This window comes from Mercenaria mercenaria, chromosome 2 (genome assembly GCF_021730395.1).
Source record: "Mercenaria mercenaria strain notata chromosome 2, MADL_Memer_1, whole genome shotgun sequence".
NCBI lineage: Eukaryota > Metazoa > Mollusca > Bivalvia > Venerida > Veneridae > Mercenaria > Mercenaria mercenaria.
Window position 1 is genome coordinate 9,687,479 of NC_069362.1, and position 19,426 is coordinate 9,706,904.

Consider the following 19,426-nt stretch of genomic DNA (forward strand, 5'->3'; position numbering starts at 1 on the left):
GCGTGACAATACAGATTGTTGTCATTAAAGCTCTGTAGCGTCCGTTTACTGTTTATTTTCCTAGAAAACATTCATAGTCGCTGAAAGTGTAAAATATATGTAATTTACCTGATAATGAGATTTTATGGGCGTAATTAAGCTAAAAAATGAGGATGTGATTTTACCCCAGAAAACCTATTTCGCAGAGATTAGGAATCAATACGTAATTCAGTATTAATTTACCTTGGTATAAACGTATTTACAAGAAAAATTAATACGAGCTTTGAGAAAGCTGTCTAAATGAGGACGATGTTGCTTTTATTTTGTTTTCGATTACAAACACTAACGCCAAAAACCCACCTACTGTATATTGACACAAACTGGATGAGTAGGTAGTGCATTGAAACTTTACATACTTCTTTGCTAGCTTTTATATGAAAGTCTTTATACGCTAAACATGAATGAAAAACTGTTTTAATTTCTCAATATATACTCTAAAATAAATTTAATACAAGCTGTCTTTTTATCGTGTGGTAGGGACAAGTATAGAGACTTTACTTGACCCAGTATACATCCTGACTCCGGTAGAATTTTCCCAATTTTTTGTCAAATTTTGTATGTACTACCTACTTATCCAGTTTGTGTCAATATAGCTGCTGGTTTGCATTAGTGTTTGTAATCGAAAACAAAATATAAGTAACATCGTCTTTGAGGAATGTGATACTTTGATGCTATTTAAATGAGAAATAGCATCAAAGTATCACGTTTCTCAAAGCTCGAATTGATTTCTTGTAAAAACATTTATAACAGGGTAAATTAATACTGCAACACGTATTGAGTCCTAATCTCTATGAAATAAGCTTTCTTTGGTTGAATCGCACAATCTTCTCATTTTTTTCCAGTTTAACTACGCCCATAAAACCTCATTATCGGGAAAATTACATATTTTTTATACTTTCAGCGACTATTAATGTTTTCAAGGAAATTTTAAAAACAGTACACGGACGCTACAGGGCTTTAATGACAACAATTTGCATTGTCACGCGGTGTAAAATTGTCTCTTTGGAGAAGAGGGAAATTAGACACCCAAGATAATAACACTGGTTTTGTTTTAGGTATTTTTTTTTATTAGTATTTATTGATACATTATTGGAATTCGGTTTGCTTACGTTTTCTTAGTACATAGAATTAAATTATCCGCTTTCAAACGTTTTGCACATGCTTTTACTTAATTTCTTGATCATCTGTTCAATAATCGTTCCAAAATTTATTTAACATTATACAATACCAGTTTTATATCATACCAGATTTATAATGTATCACAGTCACTGCTGTCTAGAAGAAAGCTGAAATACAATAACTTCTTTCCGCAGATATTCAAGAAAATTTACACCGTCGATTTTATACTATAAGAAGTAGAAGGAGGAACAACTTTTATGCGTTTCTAATTTCAGTTTTATATCACCCATGTGTAACGTTAAAGAAGTTGAGTTTCAAATTTAAACGTTTTTATTGCAGTTTTTTTTTTTTTGGGGGGGGGGGGGGGGGGGGGGCGGGATGCGGGGGGTGTACTTTTGTATTTTGATGAAGTAATTATGAGTCATTTTGAAATTATTCAAAGGAATAAACCTGAGACGACTAATATCTATGTTTTAGTGAATTTATGTTTTAAACTAAAGTATAAAAAATTTAGAACAATAGCTCTTCTAAATGCAAACAAAACAGCAAAATCATGAAAATACGTGGTACGGCACAGCAATGTGTGTATAAATCAATGAGTATACTTGCCATGTAGTGAGGCGATGGTATTTCTTGGACGAAAAGAGATCCAGATAGAAGTAGTAAAATATTTTCATAGCTATACAATAAGTACAGCTAAAAACTCGTTTACTAGATTGAACATCTAAACGTTATTGGCATGGCTTTGAATTTACACAATTTAATTATTCAAGTAAAATATATGGCTATAAAATACGTTCACAATATATGGCTTCATAATAAGATGAGATTAAGCAGGTTCAGAGTTTGGTATTTGAGTCCATCTATGAAAATTACTGATGAGACACAAAGAAAAAAAATGTTTTCGTTTATAATGGCTATTTATCTCTTTTGCACAAATGAGATTGATGAACTATTAGTGTTAAATTCCCGAAAGTACTTTTTGTGTGTTTATTTCCCTAGCGAAATTATTTATCTGGAAATAAAACTGGTTAATATTCAAAGAAACTACAAACCATACATCAAACTAATATATTTGTATTCAATCAATACAAATAATGTTAACATTTTACTTGACTAGCAAATAAAGCCTTGAAAGCAACCATTTCAATTACAACAGTATACCATTTGCTCCGCTGGCCAGATTTTTAAGTATTTATATTAGACTAGCGAAATTCCGTGAAATTCTGGAACATACAAGAAACATATATAAGAGTGAATCTTTAAAAAGAGCACTCAGTATCAACAAATTGAAGTGTATATCAAGCATAGAAACGTTAAGTGAAATGTCTTCCCACAATACCCCCATGAAAAGGTAACTTAGATTTGCAATTATTTGTTGTTTTGACGTCTAGGTATTCTGAGTAAGAAACAAAACTTCTTTTTTTATATATCCATTCTGTGGTTTGCCGAAGTTATAAATATAAAATCAAGATATTTTTACTGCTGTTTTATTTCTAATGCCGGTCTAAGGTCTAGAAGTCTAGTACTGCTAAAGGAAACGAGTTGCACTTGTTTAGTCAAAGGTCGTACAACAGCATAAATTAAGTTATAAAATATTATGAAAGGTGTCAGATAACGATCTAGTATTTATAAATGTTGGCTTCTAATCAAAGCAATAAGCAAACTCATGACAACAATAACGTGAATATATCACGCGAACAGACATATCTTCATCTCCAGAAGGTCATACACAATAAAAGTATGGATTTACATATTGTCTTGCCAATTTAAACAAAACAGTTTTTATTTAATTCTAGAGTATATATTCAGCATCGACCGCAGTAGCAAGTTCTGATATAAAATGGTGAAAGTGAATAAATTTGATAAACATATGCTATTAAAAGTTTACTGAATATTTTGAACTAATATATAGCCTTGAACTTATCACTGTCAGGTTAAATGCTCCATTCATGTCTTATTATTATTATCTGGACCAAATGGTGTGTGAAAAGAACTGGAACCGCTGTCTCACCATTGCATGATCGTAAGAGGAGACCAATACGGCCTGAACACATGGTTTTGCTGTAACTGTGTGTTTCCATCAGGAATAAAATGTTTGACTTTATACTTCATATTTTTATTTGGATGTGAACCAGACTTTTTATTCTTGTTTGGCGCCACATAACCTGTACTGTGTTGATGCGCGATAACTCTAACATAAAATCAACTATTATTCATATTGTTCTAAACAAAGTCAGAATTTTAAACAAAAATGGAGGTTGGTGTCTAATGCAAGTTTTGGTGTATTAGAACGACGATTGCAACATTGCATATTGCAGAATATTACTGACAACCTGGCTTGCTTTATTGTACTCCGAGTGACATTTTGAGGCAGAAATACACACAATAATTTACCAGTTCTTTCTTATGTGTTCATTTGCCACAGGAAATTCAATTGATGTTCAACCGCTTTCAGGCTTTTAACTAATATGCAAATGCAAGTACCAAACTAAATATTAAAATTTAAAGTTACTAAAAGCTTTATTGTATGTCCTAATTCAAGTAAAATATTCGTGCTCATCTGCCTCACCTGTTTTGAAGCGAAAGAAACATGTAATTTAATTGCCTGTTAAACTCCAAGCTTCAAATGCATATTTGTTAGGTGCCAAGTGTTACCAAATCGTGTAATAACACCCAAGCACATATTGTTTTTATTTGTTTTCATTGTTATATGATAGAAAATAATGTAATTAAGCGTTTCTAATTTCAGTTTTATTCCACCCACTAGTCATATCAAAGAGATCGAGTTTTTACGAAAATCGTTTTATGTTAGCTTTATATCTCAAAGATGCGGCCTACAATCATGTTTTTTAGGTTTATTTCCCTGGAATGTTCACAATGCTTCCTTTAATGTGAGGGATGTCAACCGGATTATATTAACGTCTTTGTAAAAATTATCTTTAATGCGCAGATAATTGCATGAATCATTTTTACAAATGATAATATTCTGGAGTGTTTGGGGAAAAAACGTAGAAAAATTACAAAAAAAATGGTAAATTAACAAAAAATAAAAATTCCGATTAAAGTAACATACAAATGCAAATGTTAATCAGAAAGTGAAAAAAAATGCTCACTTAATAAAATTTCACAGCTTTCGTTTTCATTCTAGGATGAAAATACATTGTGATGCGACGGACTACAACAATGATAATCTAAAGAATTAAGTCAATACCATTTAACTCTAATGTGTCATGTGCGTATTGCAATAGCTTCATGCTCACATTGCAATAAAAGATTTAATACACCAGGACCAATAACAAAGACAAAAACATGGTACCGAAGACAACGGTATAAAAGGACAATAGTATACGTAAGAATCTCTGTTCTTAGTACACATTAATTATATATTGAATAGTGTGCAAAATATACAATTCTTAATTTCTTTCATTGTATAATAGTTATAACTCCATGGACAGTTGACAACTTCCCCTTGTGAAATATAGAACTTCAGATGACAAATGGGAGTGTATACCTTTGGTCAGGAAGTTTCAAAAGGGTCTTTCATAATGCCTTTTCTTCTCCAGGCCAAAACTTTGTTATCTCTATCCTACTTTTATTTAACCTAGTTAGGGTATTTATACAAATATACAAAATTGTGGTACATTTTGTACAATATCCATCCGTTTTTATTTCAATGACAAGTCACAAGGGGTCAGAAGTATCACATCGTTGTCCGTACCGTATTTTTATTACCCATATTCCGATTTACCATTTTTATTTTGGAAAAAGGAGCAAACACAACTATAGACGAGACTTGCAGAGATCAGACTTCTGTTATACAAACAAGTCCATTTGAAGTCAAATGGCCTTGACATCGAAATTTTCTTGTCCTGGTGATATTTTTATTACCCATGTTTGTACGAGCTTGTTTACACTTGGCAAAACTATGTGTCTCAATATTGAGTAGTGTGGTTTCTAGTTTTCCTCCTTTTTATTCAAAAAATATTTTTTTTAGGTTTCAACCACAGCTTTGTTCCCATATTTCAATTTCATTGAAACAAAGCTCTTTATTACCATACACTGCGGTATGGCGTTCACATTTTTGTGAACCTTTTTTATTTTGACTCAAGGTTTAAGTTTGGAACGGGTGAAAAATTGTATATATATCTCCCTAGACGTATCCTCGTGCAAGGAGCAGCCGGGGATAGTGTTCCTGTGTGATAAATGTTTCCTGTTGCCTAGTACATCTAAAACAACTCGCTGTGTTCATGTTCCTGAAAATATAAATAAAACTATTAAAAATGACGTCATAAACGTACACTCTATATATGCTAACAGTAAAGATCATTCTCCTCAACCTGTGTGTTCGGAATCTGAATTATCTACAAGTAGCTTGGACAGAAACGTTAATGAAACACCATCTATACCGATTATGAAAAATTTACATAAAAATGATGGTAACAATAAACAAATAACAGTAGGAGCTTTAAACGTGTGTGGCCTTAAGTCGCGAATAAATATCCCAGAGTTTACTTCACTAATTCAACAGTATTCTATATTTTGTGTGGTTGAAAGCAAAGTTGATAAATACGACGTTCTTAAGGTACCGGACTATACGTTTTTCTCTAAACCGAGAAGTGATAAATTCAAGCGGAAGTCAGGAGGCATTGGGTTTTTTGTCCATAATACGCTAATTGACAGCACCTCTATACTGGAATCAAATTGTGAATACATATATTGGCTAAAAATTGTTGACTGTCATCAGAGAATTATTGTTATCGGAGGGATGTACATCCCACCTGAACAGTCTCGTTTTTACAACGAAGATGAATATTTTGAATTTGTAAATGATGTAGCTGTTAAATGTAACCAATTTGAAAATGTGTATATTACAGGTGATGCAAATGGGCACACCTCAAGTTTACCTGATTACGCTGAATTTGATGACTTTTTGTCAAAAGAGTTCAATCTGGATGATGATACTTTACGTTCACTTAACTCTGTTAATATGTTACCCCACCTAAACATACCAGTTGTCAGAAAATCACAATGTACTAAAGTCAATAACCATGGACGAAAATGTTAGAGCTATGTAAGTTTAATAATTTATTTATTGTTAATGGCAGACTTGGTGATGATAAGCTTTTGAGAAAACTGACATTTCGAAACCTATCTGTTATAGACTATTCTCTGGCGTCTGTAAATTGTTTAAGACGAATTGAAAATTTTGAAGTAATTGAGTTGGATCCGCTTTTTTCAGATGGCCACTGCCTGCTGTCAGCTTCCATTAATTTTGCATATACTGATAGTGAACAAATTCTTTCAGGTAATAATGCACCTAAAGGTACCCCTAGGTGGAAAGATAACAGAAAATCTGAATCCGTAGCTAACCTAGACCCGCAAATGATTAATGAAATTAGAGCTTGTCTTCATAACCCACCCTATCAAGTCAACAACCTGTATATAAACGACATAACGAGCAAAATTGCCCTTCTCTTTTCTACTTGTGCCGAAACTACCTTCTCTAGACCTATCAAAAACTTTTCGATGAATTGGTATCCCCCGCCGAACGGGTTTGTGGTGAGGAATGGCAAAAAGATATATCCGGCAAAAAGTTAAGGATGTTAATAAGAAGCAAATAATTTCATTAGTCAAAATCAAGTTAACAGAAAACAAATGTTTAATTAAAGAGTACATAATAAATGTATGATACTTTGATCCTGACTAAAGAATTTATTTTGAATGGGATATGCTTACTGTAATAAGCTTAGCTTTTAAAATTAAATGCAGTTAATTGAAATGTGAGCTTGAAGTTTAACTGGAACGAAATATTGTCTTTGAGTGGTTTGGCACCACATGTTGCTGTTTAACATGTACATTTGAACTTAAAAGAACAGATGTCCTTAAGAGAACACAGGTAAGATATCTTGAACATGGCTGAGGGCAAGGTTTGTGCAGTCACAACTTAACATGTTGAAGGTTTGAACATTTAAAAAAAAAAAAAAGGAATGGAAATATATATATGTATAATTATATAGATAGGGGGGCAGAGGATGCATGATCAGTGGTGGGCATGACTGGGTGGAGAAGTGAGGTGGGGGAATGGTACAACTTGGAAGGTTTGAAAAAAATCTAAAATAAGAAATGAAAAAAAATGACCAGGTGTGGGTGCGCAACTTCACATGTTTATAATGAATGTTCACAGAAAAGAATGAAAGAAATTTACTGAAATTCTGCCAAATGGTAAGTTTGTTATGTACAAATATGTGGATTTTTAGACAATTAAGGCCAATATCTCTGAAGTTACAAAAGAAATCCGTATAAAATTGTCTGTGCACAACCACATTATAGTGCTCTAAATTCTGTTAAAGTTTCATAGTTCTAGGTCAAATATATCAAAAGTTATGATGCAAAAATTGCCATATCTATAGATCTACAGTACCCTATATTAGTTAACACTAGAAACTTGTAAGGGCCATAACTCTGGTGTTACTTGGGCAATCTGTCTGAAACTTGATGGGCCCCATAACCTCATAGTGGTGAACATGTATATGAAGTTTGTTTGAAAAAAATCTAAAAAAAAATATATATATTTTTTTTTGAGGGGGGGGGGGGGGCGGGGGATAGGGGGGAGGTGTGTGATCAAGGTAAGGGGATGACCAGGTATGGGTACACAACTTCACATGTTTACAATAAATGTTCATGGAAAAGAATGAAAGAAATTTAATGAAATTCTACCAAATGGTAAGTTTGTTATGTACAAATATGTGGATTTTTATACAATTAAAGGGCAATAACTCTTTAATTTACAAATAAATCCGACTAAAATTGTGTGTACACAACCACATTATGGTGATCTAAATTCTGATTAAGTTTCATAGTTGTAGGTCAAATATATCAAAAGTTATGATGCAGAAATTGCCATATTTATAGTACCCTATATAGTTAACACTAGAAACTTCTAAGGGCCATAACTCTGGTGTTACTTGGGCAATCTGACTGAAACTCGACGGGCCGCAAGAACTCATAGAGGTGAATATGTATATGAAATTTTAAATAAATATTCCCAACCATTTCCTAGATATGGCTCCGGACGGACGGACGGACGGACGGAAAGACGGTAGGACGGACGGACGGACGGAAAGACGGACGGAAGGACGGACGGACGGACAACGCCAAAACTATATCCCTCCGACTTTCGTCGCGGGATAATAACTTACGTCAAACTTACTCTAAACCCTGGTTCGGGCCTCAATGTAAAAAAGCAAGAAACTTATATAATGTCGCTCGTAAAAATTATCAATTACACAAAACTGACCAAAATAGATTAGCGTTAAATAGAGCAAGTCGCTTCTACAAACAAACAATTAACACCTGGTTAAATAAGCATAAATTCAATACTGAGAGGAAGTTACGGTCCATGAGTTCGCAAAGGCCAAAAGATTATTGGCGTTATCTAAACAGCCTAGGTAGTAAAAAGAACAAGGTCACCCCCACTTTATCCGATTTTTTTGAACTTTAAAAATATTAATGCTGAATCCCATGAGAACATTGACCCAGAATATAATGATTCTGTTCCCCATGTACATACAACCGATACTCTAAATAGGCCAATCACCCTGCAAGAAATTGAAAAGGCAATTTCCAACTCGAACAGTGGAAAAGCGCCCTCAGAACAGGATGATATTATAAATGAATACCTTAAGTGTACTAAACAGGTTATGTCACCGCTATATATGTCACTTTTTAACTATATTCTCGAGTACGGGGTGATACCGGAAGCCTGGTTAATAGGTACAATTAAACCAATTTACAAAAACAAAGGTTCCCTTACAGATCCAGCTAATTACAGACCAATAACCATATTAAGTTGTCTGGGTAAAATATTTACATCTATATTGAATGATCGGATAAATGTATTTTTATGTGAAAATAACCTTCTTAAGGAGAATCAGGCCGGTTTTAGGGCAAATTATTCCACTACTGATCATATTTTTAGTTTAAATTTTTTGATTGAGAAATTAAGAAATGAAAAAAAGAAAGTGTTTTGCTCATTTATAGATTTTTCTGCAGCATTTGACTCAATATGGCGGGCAGGTCTCTGGAGCAAAATTTTTAATTTAGGAATTCAAGGTAGAATTTTGACTGTTATTAAAAATATGTATGCTGACATAAAGTCATGTATTTCTCTCAATGGAGAAACTTCTGCATTTTTTTCCAGTGGGTGTGGTGTTAGACAAGGAGAAAACTTGTCACCGATTTTATTTTCCATGTACTTAAATGACTTAGAACAGTTCCTCTTGATAAACAATAATGGTATTCAGTTAAATATAAGTAATCAAGATACCTTAATCTATTAAAAATTGTTAGTGTTACTATATGCTGATGATACGGTTATTTTTTCAGATAGTGAAGTCAATTTTCAGAATTGCCTTGATGATTTTTATACCTACTGTGAAACTTGGAAGTTGAAAATTAATTACTCCAAAACAAAGGTTATAGTTTTTGGTACAAATCGACCAGATACATATTCGTTTAGTATACACGGCCAACAAATTGAAACAGTTAAAACCTACAAGTACCTTGGAGTGTATTTCTCTTCTTCAGGTAGCTTCCTTTCATGTAGAAAGCACTTAGTTACTCAAGCCAGAAAAGCAATGCACCAGCTCCTGGTAAAAATTAGTAATCTAGCCCTCCCAATTGACCTACAGCTAAAGCTGTTTGATAATACTGTCTTACCCATCTTAACATACGGTTCCGAGGTATTTGGTTATGAAAATCTTGATATCATAGAACAGGTACACTGTGACTTTTTAAGGATAATAACAAAATCTAGGAAAAGTACCCCACGTTATATGCTATACGCCGAACTTGGTCGCTACCCCTTAGAAATCATTATAAAGTCACGTATGGTCAAATTTTGGAGTAAACTAACCCTTACGCCAAACGCATCAAAAATATCCTTTCTCTGCTATCAAAACATGTATCAGTCAACTCACAATTTTAAATGGTTAAAACATATTAAAGCAATACTGGATTCCACCGGTTATTCGTATGTATGGGTAAACCAGCCATATTTTAATGTAAACGTTCATAAACTTGTAAGGCAGACGCTCATTGACCAGTTCACACAAAACTGGAGGTCAAATCTAGACTCCTCCTCTAAAGGTCAAATGTATAGCCTCTTCAAGGACAATATTATGCTGGAAAGCTACCTCAAGATCCTAATACCTACCCAGCGCTTATCATTATTCCATTTCCGAACTGGCAATCATAGGTTCCCTATCGAGGTTGGAAGATGGTCGCAAAGTCATGTGCCACACAACGAAAGAAGGTGCCCGCTCTGCCCCTCGAATGACCTGGGTGATGAGCTGCATTATCTCCTGATATGTCCGTCCTTTAATGAAGAAAGAAAAAAATATATACCATTGAAATATTACCATAGGCCAAATATTATTAAATTTAGAGACCTACTGTCAATTACCGACACGCAGCTCCTGACCAGATTGAGTATTTTTGTGAAAAAAATTATTCGCCGGTTCTCAAGGACCTAAATTTTATTTATGACTTGATATTTTTACAGAATTGTTATACTGTTATTGTCATGTAAGCTTCTACTTTATATGTAAGTAATGATGTTTAATTGGTTAAACATGGCCATGGAAAACACAAGTGGCTGATGTAATATTATTAATACATTGTATTTCATTTGAGTCACATCCATTTAGATGAATCATTTTACATAAACGTATAAAATACTGTACATAAAATATAACGTAAATGTCCACTCTAGTAAGTACAAGATACTTTACACAAATACGTCACCATTTTGACATATCAAACATAATATGATTTACAATAATTCGGCGAAGTCCCAGTTAAATAGACTAAATATAATGTGAATTAACAATTGTTGTTCTCGAAGTATTAAATTCTCTCAACCATTATTAGATATAATTATGCAAAAGTATTAACTAACCTTGCAATTAACCGGATTAACCTCATTCCAACAGTGCCACGCGTATTTTGTTTGTAAATTCATTGACGGGTTACTCTAGGTCAGAGTAGCCAGTCAACTGAAACCGCGAAATCGGTCACGTGATGTGTCAATCAATCAGAAAGGCGGGCTACTTAATATTATGCAAATACGGTAAACTGACAATGTATGTTACTAACATTTTGAAATACGAAACACAGCTGTTATTGTTGTTGATTTCTTTTTTTGTTGTTGTATTTACTTTTTGCTATAGACATTATGCTGTCTTCTAGTAGTAGCCTAGTGTTATGATGTAACACTAGTACACTATTCATTTACTTATTCAGCCCAAGATCATATCTCATTTAAAATATTGTACATAGTCTTAAGAAACAAAAAGTTTTTTGAGTTGATTAATGATGATGAGGAATAACAAATTGAAGTTTATTTTGTTCTGATCTGTTTCAAAAAAAGTTCTCTTTTTGCCTACCTGTAACAAAAATTATAAATAGCAGCTGAAAAGTAAGTGCACTGACCCATTAATATCTTTAGAAAATTATGTATTACTAAAGGACTTCTAAATTGATTTAACATAGATATTCATTTCTGCTGATTTAAAATGTGTGATCACCATCCCCACATCCACATTGATCTGTATCCACCTTTGTGTATATATATATGTATATTTGTTCACATGTTATTACAAAATATATGTTTTGTAATCTGTGTTTATCAAATAAAAGATCTGTTCTGTTCTGTTCTGTTCTGACAATGACCTTAAATATAAGATGAAAGTTGTGTCTAAACTTCACACACCACAATGTTCTTATAAGGATAAAGATGTCAAGTTATGGTCCGTAAAATACAATATTTGAAAATCTTGTATGACCATGATACAGATTCAGATATGGCACTGAAAATAATGTGCGGTGCTCGATATCTGATTAAATTAAAAGCGAGAGAAGGGTTAAAAACTTATAAACCTGAAAACATGTGCGATTTTTTAAGGCACGCATATGTTATATCTCTACAATTAATAAAATCTGGAAAGAAGATCCCTCGAAAGCACCGAGAGCAAGGCAAACAGTGAAAATTGCAGACTCGGTTTGATTGAGTCTGTTCATGAGCAGTAATGGAAAATGCAACACAGCCCACGCCCCCTAGCACCGGCTTAAGCAGTATTCAATCTTCAAATCTAAATGAATTGAAATCGATGATCCTGAAATTAAGTCACAGGTTTTAATTTCAGAATTGAAAACAAGCTCTAAGTGTTGTAAAAAAAAAAAAAAAAGGCCAGTATGCGGTCCGTTGAAATGGATATTCTAACATGTTTTGAACTTTTAGAAAGTTGTAATTTTATGATATGAGGATTTGCTTGATTTTACCAGAAATATTTATCAACGCTCATCTATGGTTGCTCCCATTTAATAGTATATCGGATCCTATATCTGATACAAAATTACTATTTTTTTACACTGATTAATTTTGAAAGGTGAATCGTGAAACAAATTCTACCAATTTAGACATCAGTCTCCACAGATCATCCATGCGAGATTAGGAGTTTGAGAGAAATACCTGTTCTATCCGCATAATGCTGAGCATATTATAAGGGAGCATATCGCTTAGAGAGCAGGGTAAAAACTTCTATGGTACTCGACAGCGTCAGTCCAATTTCTTGTTTTCAAACATTGTTTTCAAACAAAACGGACCGTACTAATAAGTATTATTACAGGTGTTGTATAGGTGGATTGTATAATGGAAAACGTTATTAAGCCAATATCCTGATAAAGACTTTTCCATTATCTATTTTGACTTTGTATCAAGTACAAAAAGGGTCGTTTCTTTCTTTCATTTGATATACAAAATGCGTGGTCTGGTTTGTGATGCATTTTGGTATATATAATCACAGAAATTCAAGGAATTACATGAATTGATTATTCTGTCGTATAAAGTTCTGAAACTGTACTATAGAGAGTTGGTGGCACTAATTAAGTCCTGTGTCGTGCAAGAGCATTGTTTTAGCTATGAAATCCCATTAACACCTTAAATCAAAGGAATCAAATGACGATGTAGATTAAATGTTGACAGAAATAGCTTCCATTCCAAACAATATACACTAATGAAACTTGCGCAGGAGCGATTCATTTGCAAAACTAATAGTTTGATATCACGCAATTTATTTCATCATTACATGCAAGAGAACAATGAACATAGCTATTCTTGCAGTTCTTTACATACCTTCAAAATATACTTTAGCTCATAAAATGTAGACATTGTAAATCAGTCTTGCAAATACTTCAGGAGACAAATTCCTTTTAACTGTTTATCCTCAATTTCAAACAACAAATTGAACTGTAGTTTAGTATAAGTATCAATATTTTTTCCTAATATTTCAATTTGAACGTCTGATCTTGTAGTTCACCCTTATTTTGCAGTTGATAATGTTTAAATTTTCGTTGGTATTTTTGATGTGTTTCAGAGTCACAACGACACAATTTAGGTCACATGGTAACTTAAACTGCTTTTGGTTGTAGAGGACGATCCCAGGTGCCCCTCAAAGTATTGCTCAGACATATGCGGGTACCTAGGTACTACCAGCCAGAGACACCTGGTGACTTCCTCCACAAAAGCTTGAAAAGTTGCCATATAACTCTAAACACAACAAAAAAAATCAAGAAAACTGTTTTAAATATTGGAACATATTGTCATGTTAGCATCTGAAATTTAGTAGCATTGGGAACACTTGGCTGCACTAAGATGCAGTTCTCCTGGGTGCCACAATTCGAGTATTTACAGAAATAACACTCAACCTCATATTGTTTTATTTGTTTTCATTTTCATACGATAGAAAATAATGCAGCAAAGCGTTTTCAATTTCAGTTTTATTTCAATTACATGCAATATTTAGAGGTAGAGTTTCAAAAAATGAAGAGTAAATGTCAGTTTTTGAACCATTTTACATCCTGCAAATGAGAACTCTTGAAAGCTTCTCTTTGTAATTTCATAATCTCTCAATGCAATCAGCCTGCTAATTATTGGTTAAAACATCTTAAATGTGCTGATAATTGGATGAGTCACTTTTAGAAACAATAAAAGCCTGAGTTTGTTTTATAAAAGAACCATTTGCACTACAAAAAATGTACTTTTAACAGAGTCATAAAATGTACTTACAAAAATCCTATAAAATTGCACCTTTTGAATGGAATAAATATATAATGAATAAATATTTTTCATTTAAAACAACCCTTTTTATCATCATAGTGTCTTATCATCACAAGACGTGAAACAACGAACCGTCATATGTTTCGTTCTAGTTTGGCCATGCGCATTTGCTCAGGAAGATTTGAAATTTAATCAAACATGTAGATCTAGGTGATAATTTAATATACCTGATGTGGCATGTATTGATGACGTTAAAATGGCGTATAACACTTAACATATACAGGCTTTTAAAAATCTTTTCGTAGGAAAATATTCATTATTTTATCATAGATAAATGAAAATTGCAAATTCAACGTAAGAGAGAGAAGACATTTTTCTTTCAACCGCCGTGTAACGTTGGAGTTATCTTTCGTCAATAAGTAAAAGAAGGTTTTTGTTCATACACGTCACAGACGATTTACGTTTACGAAGCGTTGTAGCATTTATATTTCAATAAGATTTTTCTACATGTCACTTTTATCAAAAAAAACAACCTTATTTTTCTGTGGAAAAAAAAACATGTAAACAAGATGTGGTCCCACGAACAATATATAGTTTGAATAAGGAGGATACTTAAATCTTTGCATTTACTTTTTGAGAATATTATCAATTATCCTTATACATACTAATACATGTATCTATTATTTCTGAACATAGCTTTCAAAACGAAAATAATCTACGTCAAGTGCACTACGAAAATCATTGCCTCTGGGACAGACCCTTCAACCGACTTCCGTCACAATCACTACTTCTAGTTCAGACCACAACCCGACATAAGCGCTAGCTCTGACAATGTCACCTCTTTTATCGATACCTCTTTTTGGCACTGGCCCGACAAACGCTACGGCACCCTCATACCTTCTACATGTCCGGACAGTGTTTTTGGTTTGGACGCCACATTTAATACGAGGGTCATTCTAAAAATAATGACAAAAATGAGCACTTTCGTAAAAATTTAACATGCAAGAAACTCGTGTTCCGCAAGGATGATACATAAATGACCCCTTTATAACTCTGCAAAGTTTTATTGAAAATTATCGTACCATTTCGGAGATATTTAGATTTGTATTGTGTATAGTCATATACACTAAGCAAAATACACGAAGCTATGAAAAGCGAACAAAAATCTTAAATTAGTGCGTACATTTAAGTACGTTATTCTTTAGAAATACCTGCAAGGCAGATAGGGGCCTCCGTGGCTGAGTGGTTAAGGTCGCTGACTTCAAATCACTTGCCCCTCATCGATGTGGGTTCGAGCCTCACTTGGGGCGTTGAATTCTTCATGTCAGTAAGCAATCCAGCTGGCTTACGGAAGGTCGGTGGTTCTACCCAGGTCCCCGCTCGTGATGAAATAATGCACGGAGGGGCACATGGGGTCTTCCTCCACCATCAAAGCTGGAATAACAAATATAAGAATGGTCTCTTGCCAGAATACCTTAGGGAACTTTTTCCCAATTCTATTGAAAAAAATCGTCTCCATACATGATACAATTTAAGAAACAATTCTGACTTCGTCACGCTATCAAGACGTACCGAAATGTACTCTAAATATGTCGTCCCGTCATCACTGAATCTATGGAACGAACTCGATAATAGTATCCGTGAATCACCGACGCTTGCTTCTTTCAAATCCCATTTAATTTAAATGTTCAAACCACCAAACGTACCTAAATACTTTTTATACGGAGAAAGATTACATTCAGTTCATCACGCACGCATGAGAAATAAGTGCAGCAACTTAAATTTTGACCTTTTTACAAACCATCTCAGAGATGATCCTATTTGCGCATGTGGAGATTGAATTGAAGATACAGAACACTTCTTTTTCAAATGTACCCGGTTTCGAAATGCAAGACTACAACTCTTTCAAAGTACTCGCTCTTTCCATCCATTAAACCCACGCAAACTTCTTTTTGGTGCGGATACTTTGACCGATTCACAAAATGAAAAGATCTTTAATGACGTACAGGTATACATAAAAATACAGAACGATTCCATTAACGAGTATAATTATAGCGCTTCCTGGTCACAGAATACATGTAGTATCTAGTTCAACAGGGGGTCAAGCATCCGGGGGCGGGGGCGGGGGTGGGGGGTCGGGGCGATCGGTCGCGTTGGTGGCATTGTAACAGAAGTACAACCATAGTTTTTTTATAATCATTTCTTCACTTTTTTTGTTTCCACTTTTTCTTTTCTTTTTGTTTGTGTAATTGAAACACTTTTCTAAGTGTTTTTCATCATTTCTTTAAATTATAAAAACCGCCATTGGTTTAATCTACAATTATTTGACGCAGTGGGAATGGCTGCTTATAATGTTGGTATAACTTAAAGTCCAACCCATTTGCTATTTTCATACTTTTGTATCAGATATGTGTATATTATGTATACGATGAATATATGCAATAAAATATGATTAAACTAAAGCTGGAAAGTCGCCATATGACCAATAATTGTGTCCGTCCGACGTTAAACCCAATAAAATAAATGCAAGGCAGATACTCAGTGAACTGGATACTTCATATGGGAAGTCTGCAGTATCAGAGAAAACTTACAGGTGGGTACGTAAATTTAGAAATGGCCAGGCAACCTTTAAAGAAAGGACACGTCTGGCAGTTCCAAAAGAGCAGTGACGTCAAAGAACATTGCTGCTGTAAGACGTCTGGGTGATGAAGACGCCAGATACACGGTGTCCGAGATAACAACTTTTCTTGGCATGTCAACTGGGAGAACTCATTAGATTGTCATAAAACAATTGGGTTCTAGAAAGGTTTGTGTCCGACGGGTGCCTCACATGTTAACTGAGGATCAAGAACCCGATCAAAGGCCAATATGGTCAAATGTACTAAAGAAACGCTGAAAAGGTCTCAAATTTAGATGATCGCACAATGTCACAGCTCCTAACAGGAGATAAAAGGCTCTTTATGGAAACAGCGTATTTATACTTTTTTGTTTCGGTGTATTAGGATACTTATAATTTTAATAGCAGGCCTATGGTTTAAAGTGAAATTCATCACCCAATTAGTTTGCATCATATAAAGTAAAACCCGTCTATAATATTTTTCCGTTACAGCTTCTTTTTCTTGTGGGCCAACTTTGGCTCTGTGCTACCTTTTATCGTATAAGTTTCTATCTAAGAATTGATCTTTAACAAAGCTGAAGAAAGTTGCCTTATGTTAAAATATTCTTCAAATTCTGACTTAAATGTACTCTTAGACTCTTCCAAGCGTTTATACTACATATTAACGACTCTAATGCTGCAAGAATAATGTAACAGACTATAACTTGATTAAATAACATGCTGACCTCTGTCCCAAAAGTCAAGACTCTTTGGGTTCTTAAATAAAGAGCACCAGTCCAGACCAGGAAGTGAACTTGACTACGCAAACAAAAGTAAACATCGGTATTTTTTCTTTCTTGAACGTGTTTTGACCGTAAAACACATTGATTGATAACAAACATTTTTCATTAATATTACTCGTTTCATTGAAATTGGTATCGCAATCAAATGGTTGTATGTTTTAGCAAATGTGTTGAATATGTACTTTCGGATAATATCTAATTTCGGATGAAACATCATTAATGATTAAAAGTCAAATTCAATTAACTCTGCGTCAGATGAAGATAAAGGTCTTGATAATTTCTTCATGTAACTTTTAAGGGACACTTTATAACTGTGCAAATACACACTGCTTCAGGGTAACCATAAAGCGGATCATATCCCAGTAAATTTAACATTTGGATTTTGGTTGGATTTTCTAACCTTTTAGACATTTGATCTTATCTTATCTTACATCGGGATTAACATTGGATTTTGGTTGGATTTTCAAACCTTTTAGACATCCGCTCCCGCTGTTGGCTAGACATTACGATCTGACAATTTTCCAATATAAATCCAACCCTTATCCAACCAAAATCCGACCATTTTTTTAAGGAAGTGTCTAGGGGTACGGATCCGTACCTCTAGAATCTGATTCTAGAGGTACGGATCCGTACCTCTAGACAAGACTGTTAGGTATTTTCTAGGGGTACGGACCTCCGTTTTTCTAGAGGTTAAGTGTCATTTACATTTAAAATTTTATTGAAAATGAAAGAACAAATAAGACTTCATCAGTATTCACCTTAAACTTGTATCTAAGTGGTTTACAGATAACAACATTCATCCGATTTGTTACATTTTCCTTCGAAACGTAAATAACCGAGGAACACCAAATAAATCATGAGGATTCGAACTGGCAGAAAAAAAGGTATTAAAATTATTTTAAAAAATGTTAAGTATGTTTGAAAAAAACTGTTTTTAATGATAATTAACTCTTAGGGTATTTATGTTTTCCACACATTTGGTAGCCGTTACGAGATACAAGGGACGTTTTCACAAACAATTTCTTTTCCTTAATATTGATTATAAAACAATCAGTTCCGTGCCGATTATCATTATATCTTGTTAAATAACAAAATAAAACAAACAAAATAAATAGGTGCATAGGCCTGATAATTATTATTATTATCCTAATTTTTTTCTGCTGAAGTTCATATAAAATTTATCCAGCGGTTAGATTCACTCATTTATCTGTTATCAACCAACTAATCCGCATGGAACAGTGTATTCATTTGGAGTTCCTCGGTTATTTAGGTTTTGAAAGAGAAGATAAACAATCGGGTGAACGCTGGTATCTGTACATCATTTAAATCCAAGTTTTAAGTAAACACTAGTTAAGTTTTATTTGTTATTTCATTTTCAACAAAATTTAAGATGTAAATAACCCTAAATCTCTAGAAAAAGGAGGTCCGTACCCCTAGAAAACCCCTAACAGGCTTGTCTAGAGGTACGGGTCCGTACCTCTAGAATTGGATTCTAGAGGTACGGATCCGTACCCCTAGACACTTCCTTTTTTTAAATTGTGAATGGGTCCAATCCAGAAAAATTGTGAAAATTAACGTTGTTTTGCTCAAAATTGTGAATTTTTTCCACCTTAATAGTGTTTTTTTTTTAATACTTTCTGAATCAAAATGTTGTGATCACTTATCATCCTGACGTTTGATTAGGAAATATTTCGTCCTTGATTATTTCATTACACTTTCCATTCGCCCCCTGATATATATTATGTTATT

General features: G+C 33.8%; 1 protein-coding gene and 1 long non-coding RNA gene across 5 annotated transcripts in view; one reads left to right on the top strand and one right to left on the bottom strand.

Moving 5' to 3' along the window:
- Positions 1 to 1,535: 1,535 nt before the first annotated feature.
- LOC123563139 (uncharacterized) lies at positions 1,536 to 11,366 on the bottom strand. The gene is made up of 3 exons (XR_006688753.2): positions 11,120 to 11,366; positions 10,376 to 10,537; positions 1,536 to 5,414 (listed from the first exon to the last, which is right to left on the bottom strand). It is a non-coding gene; the product is annotated as an uncharacterized LOC123563139 (long non-coding RNA).
- Positions 11,367 to 17,557: 6,191 nt separating this feature from the next.
- LOC123561955 (annexin A7-like) overlaps positions 17,558 to 19,426 on the top strand; it is a 42,871-nt gene continuing 41,002 nt past the window's right edge. For 2 of the 4 annotated variants that reach the window (XM_053529351.1, XM_053529365.1), the window contains exon 1: positions 17,558 to 17,707. The gene's annotated coding sequence lies outside the window, so the exon portion shown is untranslated. Of the gene's footprint in view, positions 17,718 to 19,426 lie in introns of all 4 variants that reach the window. The other 2 variants (XM_053529360.1, XM_053529358.1) reach the window with 2 other exon arrangements.